Source organism: Leptidea sinapis, chromosome 23 (genome assembly GCF_905404315.1).
Source record: "Leptidea sinapis chromosome 23, ilLepSina1.1, whole genome shotgun sequence".
Classification (NCBI taxonomy): Eukaryota; Metazoa; Arthropoda; class Insecta; order Lepidoptera; family Pieridae; genus Leptidea; species Leptidea sinapis.
This window is the reverse complement of record NC_066287.1, coordinates 11,923,775-11,934,212: the sequence shown is the minus strand read 5'-3', so window position 1 is coordinate 11,934,212 and position 10,438 is coordinate 11,923,775.

The following is a 10,438-nucleotide window of genomic DNA, read 5'->3' as shown; positions in this document are numbered from 1 at the left end:
TAATGTGATTCCTCTGGTGTTGCAGAGAATGTGTGCAGTGGAGATCACTCAACGTCGAGTGGGACTTCTGTACGCTTCTTTGTATTGATTTGCACTCGTTGTTTCAAAGAATTAAATTGTCAAAAATCGCGTAAGATGTCGTCTTATTATGTGATTCCTCTGGTGTTGCAGAGAATGTGTGCAGTGGAGATCACTCAACGTCGAGTGGGACTTAAGTACGCTTCTTTGTATTGATTTGTACTCGTTGTTTTAAAGAATTAAATTGTCAAAAATCGCGTAAGATGTCATATTATAATGTGATTCCTCTGGTGTTGCAGAGAATGTGTGCAGTGGAGATCACTCAACGTCGAGTGGGACTTAAGTATGCTTCTTTGTATTGTTTTGTTCTCGTTGTTTTAAAGAATTAAATTGTCAAAAATCGCGTAAGATGTCGTATTATTATGTGATTCCTCTGGTGTTGCAGAGAATGTGTGCAGTGGAGATCACTCAACGTCGAGTGGGACTTAAGTATGCTTCTTTGTATTGTTTTGTTCTCGTTGTTTTAAAGAATTAAATTGTCAAAAATCGCGTAAGATGTCGTATTATTATGTGATTCCTCTGGTGTTGCAGAGAATGTGTGCAGTGGAGATCACTCAACGTCGAGTGGGACTTCTGTACGCTTCTTTGTATTGATTTGCACTCGTTGTTTTAAAGAATTAAATTGTCAAAAATCGCGTAAGATGTCGTCTTATTATGTGATTCCTCTGGTGTTGCAGAGAATGTGTGCAGTGGAGATCAGTCAACGTCGAGTGGGACTTAAGTACGCTTCTTTGTATTGTTTTGCACTCGTTGTATTAAGAAATTTTTTTAAATGTGCAAGAAACAACACAAATCAGTTTAATATATTCTACTATTCAGTCTTGTATCTTAAAATTAATTGTTTTTTTTTTTTGAGAGGAGGAAATACTGTTACGTATTTACTAAAACCTCCTCTGTGCTGTTAGCAGCCCTGGCTTTCACAGCGAAGTAGGACGTGGGCCGTGGAGGCCGCAAAGACTACGCAATAACAGTCGCGGGGCGTCTCCTAAGGAGACTCGAACCTCAGACCGGCTGTGTGCTTGTGGGAAGGAGAGAGAATGAAAATGAAAATGAAGATGAAAAGATGAGAAGAACACACTCGCCGGCGAGTGTGGTGATGTTTAGTGTAATGTATGTAAGTGTGTATGTATGTGTTTATGATTGTATGTATGTATGTTTGTATGTGTGTAAGTAGTGTAAATGTTAGTGTGCATGTATGTTTGTGTTTGTGTCTGTTTGTCAAGTGTGTTGGTGGTTGTGCAAGTGGTGTATGTCAGTCCGTCAGTCAGTCCGAGTGTAGTGAAACGATTACAGGACGAGGACTAACGTCTCGTCGGGTATCAAAACAATGTGTGGTGTATCTAGGGTGCGGGCCGCTGGCCATCGTCAGAGTGACGAGTGCCAGTGGTTTGCGGTGGTTGACCGCGCCTACGCCTGCGAAGGCGGTGTGTGCGTGTCTGTGTCGGTGTTTGTGTGGGTGTCGCGTTCGCGATGGTGATGTCGTCATCTGGGTCTACCGTTACATGTCTGGGACGTCTTATTGGGTTGAGACTATGGTGAAGGGGGGTGTACCCGCATGCCTTCCTAACCAAGATGTTGGGATGGTTAGGCGCCTTGTCAATCCGCCATTTTCTGAACCAGTTGCCTAGTTCATCGACGGCGGCTTGAAGCACTTTAATGTTCCTGCTCAAGGTTGAGCGGTTCAATAGAGCGGAGCCAAAGTAGAGTGCCGTATCGTCAGCGTACTGAGCGAGCTGGACATTCGGAAACTTGGGAATGTCGCTCGTGAAGAGCGAGAAAAGAGTGGGAGAGAGGACTGAACCCTGTGTCACGCCAGACCTGATGGGTCTGGGTGAGGATAGGGTGCCCTCTACTCGATATCGGAAGGAGCGATCAGTAAGGTAGGCTCGTATGATGCGCACGAGCCTGTCTGGCACTCCCAGTTGATACAGCTTGAATACTAAGCCGTTGTGCCATACCTTGTCGAATGCCTTCGCGACATCGAAAAACACGGCTGCCGTGGTAGCGTGAAGTTGACGCCGTACGAGAATGTACTCGGTGAGTCGGTGAGCCTGCTGGGGACACTAGTGAGCGGTTCTGAATCCGAACTGTATGTAGGGTATCAGGTTGAGCTCCGCGATGTAATGATTAAGACGCGCGAGAATTAATCTTTCGTAAAGATTCCCGATCGAGTTAATTAAGCTAATAGGCCTATAGCTACTCGGATTAGCTTTAGGTTTATTGGGTTTTGGGATACCGATAACAATGGAATCTTTCCATTGTTCGGGGAACGCGCTATTAGACAATAGAATATTAAAAATGGTAACCAATAAAGTAATGAGAGTCGAGGAGGTAGGATTTTAAGAACCCTATTGTTTATAGTGTCGGGCCCCGGGGCCTTCTTGGAGTGAAGCTCCTTAATGATTAGCTTCACCTCTTCGTAAGAGGTGGGTTTATTACATCGCCTGAAGGGCTCAGAGCGGAGCGACGTTCAACTTCACGATCAACTTCGTCAACGTGTGTCGGGTCGGCTGCTGCATTTGGAGAGCACTGACTCTCGAGACTATCGGCGAGGCATTCAGCCTTCTCATCGTCATCGAGCGCCGGCTGCAGTCTGTCCAAAGGAGGCATGACAGTGGGCGGCTCCTGTTTGAACGCGCGAGGCAGCTTCCAGAAAGCCACATGTGATGGCTTAAGGTTGCCGAGCAAGCGGTCCCAACGTTCGCCGCGGAGTTCCGCGATACGTTCCCGTACCACCCGCTGTAGGTAGCTGAGGTGGGGCCTATTCTCGACCGACGGATACCTGTCGTAAAGTCTAGTGGCTCTGTGCTTCTGTGTGAGTAAGTTCCTGACCTCTGGAGGCAGCTTTAGGCGATGCGGTTGCATCGTCGGCACCTGCCTGGAGCAGGCCTTGATCCTATTCTGTATATGTGACGTCACATGAGAGATAGCACTGTGAGCCGTGTCGACCGTGTCGATGACGTCCGGTATAAGGTCAAGGTCGTCGGACTTGATAGACTCGAGATCCTTTTCCAGCCGTTGCCAGTCGATCACTGTTTTCGTTGGTGGTTGAAAGTTAACCGGTGGGCCTAGATTTAGGACGACGGGCCGGTGGTCTGACTCTAATTCGTGAAAAACCTCGATTGAATTTACATTGAGCGTTACGTTCTTAAGTAACGCAACGTCTAGAATGTCGGGTCGGTGCGCGACGTTATCCGGATAATGTGTTGGTTCGTCGGGTGCTATTACTGAAAAGTTCAGCGTGTCTGTCAGCGAATCTAATAAGATTCCGTTTCTATTTGTGGCTCTACTGTTCCAGCTGGAATGTTTGGCATTAAGATCGCCACCCACTATGACTGCAGCCCCGTGGCCGAGTAATGCTTCTATATCTGTGTATAATACTTTTTAGTTGGGCGGAAGATAAGCTGAAATAACAGTGATCGGCTGGTGGTTCGCCATACTGACCCGGATGGCAGAGGCAAAAATTAATTGTTTATTTGTGTGTTTTTGGTGCACAAATTGTAGGTTTATGTATTTTAGAATTTATTTCAATAAAAACATACGAAATAAAAATACGATGAAACTTTGCTACTTTATGAATTCAGGAAAGTTAATTGATTGCTATTATTATTTTTTATGCGCGAACAGTGTGCTTAATGTTTTCAACTTTTATTAATTTTTTTTAAGCATTTTGTGAGAACATGGAAATCCAGTTATATCATATTATGTTTTTTTTTTATTAGTTGTAAGTGTCCAATAATAATTTCAATTCATTACAAATATCCAAATGTGAAGTAATAGTGAAACGGTCTCCATGTTATAGTTCAAATAAAAATTTATATAGCAATGGACTATTTGAATAATGCTTAATGGTCATGAGTGGGGAATAATTTGGTCACGAGTTTCATGATATAATTTGTTAACCGATATATAGATAAATAAATAAACAAAGCGTGCATCAGAGATACAGAAAAATAAAAAAGGCAAGCGAAACTATAATTATTGTGGTCGATATGATTGACAAGTCGTAAACAGTCGGCCACGCTTGGCATTACCGCCTTAGTATTTGGAATATTAAACTAACAAACCAATAGTTAACGCACACATTGATAATTAATCAAAATTAGACACGCTTTATCGAGCTGTCAGGTCGTATATACGCTAGTATATTAGAAGTATATATTATTTACCATAGCTATAAATGTCAAATGGTTAAGCTTAAATTACATCCGAGATAAAAATCTATTTGACAAAAATATATTTCTCGCACAAACTTTTAAAATATTCTTTAATCTTAGGGTGCAATTTTTGCAGCCGTAATTTTCCGAAAAGCGAAGTTATAGTTTAACTTGAAGTGAAGACTACAAATTACTCAAGCAACGTGGTTGCCGTTGACTATTACAAAATATAATTGTTATGTCAGTATTCCTTTGTTCCGATCTGTAATTTAAAAAATAATTGTATCTGTGCTTTAAGACGACACGACAGAAAGGAAATCTATATCCAGTCGATGTTAATAATATGAAAAACAAATTTTTGAAGCGAAAATCTTTTTAGCGGCGTTTAGCATTTTTCATGGGATGGGTATAAAATGTTAAACTAGCGTCAGGACACGTGGCCTGATCGAAAATTCGTAAGACAGTCGTTGAAATTATTGTTCCGCTATTTATACTTAATGATCATTCGAGCAGTGTTTGAATCGTTGTGATTGCGAAGCCGAAATACTGCGAGGTCGAGGGATCGAATCTCATCCGTGAAATATTTTTACAGTTTAATTATTTTGTAGCTTTTTCATTAATGAAGACCCTTAGGAGATAATTATACTTGTATTTCTTTGTAATTTATTATTTTGCTTAAATTTGCTTAAATTTGATTTCAATTATTTTATTTCTTACTTCAGCTACCATAAACCTATTGTATCAGTTTTAGCGATCGGCGATGATGGATAAAAGTTGATTTTACTGAGAGATAAACTTTTAAATGTAAATAGTTGTAATAGTTGTGAAGCATTAATTTGTTTTATGTAATATAAATTGTCATTTTTGTGTTCGATAGAATACTACATTTAACCACATAGATGCTAGTACTTTTATTCCGATAAATAACGCAATTCGTGTGAAATTATACCCTAACCATTTCAAAATATTCCAAAATGCACGAAATATTCAAGTTTTCACTACTGCCGGCACTCCCGGAGTGCTACCCGTATTTCTTTTTGTTCTGTTTTCATAAAAATAACATCGACGATCTGAAAAACTTTAAAGTGCAATAAGTTGTTTCTCTTTTGTTTATCTACATGTATATAGATATAGGATATATGAATATTATCAACAATTCTTGTGGTTTTTTAATTCATTTAGATTAGGTATTTATATCACTCGCGTTAGTTTGAAGATGAAATTGTTAGCATTGGTTTAACAGAGTTGCTATGTGTTTCTTGCCACTTCTTCCCATTTAAGCTTAACCGTAATCAAAATGACGGTAAATGTTGAAATGTTTTTAGTACCATTGACATTTTATACATCAGTAACCACAATAGGAACCCATAATATATCGTTGGAAATTTCTTAATGTGTTTGGCTTGAAACCCATCTCACCATCTACTCCGGACACCTAGAAAGGTAGTCGGGATCAAACGCTATTCAGGTTCAAACATTACCCACAGAGTTACATTGAAAATGAAGTTTGTTCACTAGAACGTACCAACAATGGCAGAAGACATGAGAGGGATCAACAGGTCGTTACTAGTTATAATTATAATTAGGCTTAAGTCACATTTAAAGTTAACAGTAATGCTGACTTTAACATAGACTGCGGAATGAGTTGCACCATCGTATTCCTTGGCATAGTTAAGGTAAAAAGAGAAATATTAAGTCAATATCGAATATTTATTTGAAACTTTTCTCAGGTCGCTATTTTAAATTAACAATAGCTTAAAGCGGCAAAGTTTGGATGGATACGGCTAAAGTTATGACGTCACCTAAAAATTGTCAAATGGTGCAAGACATATTTTGCTTAACCGGTACTTTAACATGTTCATTATTTTTAAAGTTAGTTTATGCAATCCAGCCTTAGTTTTGTTGACAATGTTTCAACTGAACTTGCGAACTGCGAGAAGCCTTGAGCCTATTTTTCTAAACAACCATAACCATGACTAGCGTGATGGCTCAGTGTCAGTATTACCCACTTAGTTTTCACCTGAAAATATATGCTTCTTTACGACAATCTATTAACTAGTAATCTTCTCCAAAGTGTGACCAGGATTTTCTGATTAAGTCTCCCTCATTCATCTACTTTCAGCCTTTTGTCGACCCTTTTAAGTGCGTGACAGATCGTTTTAAACGTTTCGTTGACGTGATGTACAAGCACCACGTCAACTGCACTAACGGTACTTAGCCCTTTATTCTTTATTCAGTAGAGATATTTATAGCAAAGTTTGATGAAATCCCTAATTTATCGACCAACTTAACCAACAAAAGGTAATCACGCTTAAAATTAAAAATTGTTGCGGTGATAGTGTTAGAAATGACATCAAAAAGAATTCTAAAGGAATCAATTTTAAGAAAATAAATGCCTTAATGCCATTTGCTATGATTGGAACTAGAGGCATGTGCCGCGCCGAGCCTATGATCGCCGCCACCGAACTATTTTTACCTCCACACCGCCGCCGAAGATTTTGGCATCGGCGCATATGAATTATTATTGGAACTCAATAAGTGAAAGACAGAAGTAAAAGAAGAAAAAACTAAATGTTGTTTTGAATTATCTATGTATATTCAAATTCAAAATTTTTGTTCAAAATATGGTATCACCTATTGAAAGTCAAAAACTACCAGTCATTCAAAATACTATGCCTCAGACCTGAGAAGAATAATTAAAAGCTTCATTGAAATCGTGTTTCCTGACCTTCTGAAATATAGTAAAATTAGTTGCCCTGTTTCAGTGTTGCCACCCCTTAGTAAAATTTTTGAAAAAATTGTTTGAAGTTTAATGCCTACTCACTTTAACACTTATAAGTTACTTCATATAAAACAATTTGACTTTACTAGGGGACGCTCGACTTCAGATGCAGGTGTTGAACTCGTCAGGAATATTTTTGAGGTCTGGGAGGAATATAGGAATATCTTCTGTGATCTATCTAAGGCTTTTGATTGTGATCAACATTCAACGCTGTTCAGGAAGCTATATCACTATGGTAAAAGAGGATCTACGCCCGATCTTCTGATCTCATATTTAAATAATTGGATTCAGAGGGTCGATGTGAATGGCAGGAGATCTCCTGGGACTCCTCTCGGTATGGGGGTCACCACAAAGGTCTATTCTTGGTCCCTTCCTCTTCGTAATTTATATAAATGACCTACCAAACCTTGTAGAAAAAAAACACAAGGTATACCACCTTGTGTTTGCGGATGACACTTCACTTATAATCAAAGTGAAACCAAGGTTTAGCCAATAACGTATTGTTAAATAGTCATAAAACCAAATATATTAAATTTACCGCGCCAAATGACAAAAATGTAGATGCGAATATTTTATTAAACGGAGAGGTGGTAAAACCAGTAGAATCTGCTATATTTCTTGGCATTACTCTTGATTCCAAATTGCAATGGGGCCCCCATATTAAAGGAATGGCTTAATATGCGGTTAAAGAACTTAGACGGTAAACTGACATAGATACTGCGCGACTAGTATACTTTAGTTATTTTCATAGTATTATATCGAATGGTATATTGTTATGGGGCAGTGCGGCAGATATTTATACCATCTTTGTGCTGCAGAAGAGGGCTATTCGCGCGATTGATAACCTAGGTCCTAAAGAATCTTTATGAGTAAAATTTTAAGAAATAAACATTTTGACTGTTGCTTCTCAATATATTTTTGATAATGTTCTGTAAGCACATAAACACATTAAGGAAATCTAGAAACTGTGACATTCATAATGTTAACACGAGGAACAAACATAAACTTGTTATACACACTACTCGGTTGGGTCGAGTTAGTAAGTCTTTTGTTGGGCGATGTATATGCTTCTACAATATGATCCCAGAAAATGTACAAAAACAAATGTAAGTATTACGAAATTTAAAAGAATTGTTAAAAAATGTTTGTGTGGGAAAGGTTTCTATAGCATAAACGATTTTCTGAATGACACTACAGACTGGGAATGAAGCGAACACCCTCAGGCTCTATAATTATAAATGTTTATAGTACGATATCACATTGCAATCCATATTTTTAAATAAAAAAAAGTCCGCTGAGATTCATTCTTCTCAGGTCTGAGGCAGAGGCTTTTTTTGAATGGGTTTTTGACGTTCAATAAGTTATTTTGAATCCTATTTTGAATAAAAATATTTGAATTTAAATTTGAATTTGAAAAGCTATCGGCAAAATATCAACGCAAGAAAAAACTTTACTCTGCATACAAATAAACACGCTATTTTTTGAAGAGAATAATTGATTGAGTTTAAGCAGTTTGCGTATTCAAATAATTTCACCAGTTTTCCAGCATAGCTCAGTCTTCACAAAGTTGCCGTCCCACGAGATATTTGAAATATTTTCATTTTGTGCGAGCGAACATAATAACATCACAGAAGTTGTCAGCGATGTTTGTGGTAATTTTGCTCACTGAGAAATAATTCTATGTAATACGAGTATGCTATTTTTATTTTTATTTATTTATTTATTTCTTATTTACAAATAACATATTATAGGTAACACAATTATTGTACATACATAAACTCATTTCAGTTTTACCGCGTACAATAAGGTCGTCGGAAGACATAATATTATTTAAATTTAAAGTTTAATACTTAATTAACTACTTAAATTAAATTACTTATTTTTAAAGAAAAATGAAACAACTTAAAACGACATACAAATATTCATTATACAGAAGAAAAACAAAACAAAACAAAGGCATAAACATTTAGGTGCTAAGAAATTTTATGAACAACATTACAAACTTAAACTTTTTTAGAAGTGGGAGAGTCACGCTGCCGTCTTTTGACGTCAGCACAATCGGGCCAGACTCGTCCGGGTTAATTACCACACTCGCACAGAATACCGGCGTGAAGTAGCGGCCTAGTGCCGCTATGTTTCGCATAGGTTATATTTTAGAAAATTTATAATATAAGAAGGTATTACTTTTCGGAAATACATAATTATCCCTCTCCCTTGGAAATATCCCTCAACAAGTTCAAAGCCTTTATGAAACAAAATATAAAGAAAATTGTATTAAAATTTAAATGATTATTCAGATGATTGGGTATGAATTGCTCTTAGTGTAAAAGACTTGAGCTTTAATTACTCTTAATAAAATATTATAATGAATTATAGTTTTAGCAAAATGGTCAAATTGTAAGTAGTAGTATTTATTTAGTGAGTATTGATTAATATATTGTAGATGAACATTCTTTTTTTGTTATTTGGTTGAGTTCTCATGACAGTTTTCATCATGCTCACTTAAATGTTACTGCTTGTGGTGGCGACGTGGGACGGATCATTCTCTTCCCTAAAATATGGTTGAGGGAGGTGATGGCTGGCCCTTGCGTCATACTCGTGAATGGGCGCTACTTGTTATAAAATGCTAGCAAAATACTTTTATTTATTTACGGTGTGTGTGCAGACTGCAGACTGTACTAAATAACTAATTGTTTTGTTAATTTACATTAATTTTTTTGACTTACGTAAGGCATTTTCTCAAAGATAATGGAAAAAGCAATGTATGTAAGAATAATGCATTTTCTAAATAAATATAATATTATAAAAAAAGAACAAATTGGATTTCAAGCTAACAAATCAACTACTTTGGCTGCTTATTACTTAATAGAAGAAATAACTACATGTATTAACAAGAAAATACCTGTAATATCAACCTTTTTTGATATGTCAAAAGCATTCGATTTTGTTGATCATCATATCTTAATATATAAATGTGAAAAATATGGTATAAGAGGCCCTGCTCTAAAATGGATTGAAAGTTATTTAGCCGATAGACAACAAATTGTAGAAATAAATAACATAAATGAGAAACTGGAGATGACTACATACAAGTCACCCTATTTAATTAGTAAATTTGGAGTTCCTCAAGGAAGTCTTATGGGACCCTTACTGTTTTTAATTTATTTGAATGATTTACCCGATGTGGTTGACTATAACTGTGTATTATTTGCAGATGACGTATCCATAATTATTCCTGACGAGCATAAAGCGATAAATAATTATAATATGACTATTAATAAAAATTTAGAAACTTCATTGACATGGTTAAATGAGAATAATTTATTCGCTAATATGACAAAAACTAAATATATACAATTTTCTAATTATAAAACAATACATAAATCTCTAAATATAACACACAGTGATCTAACGATTAAAG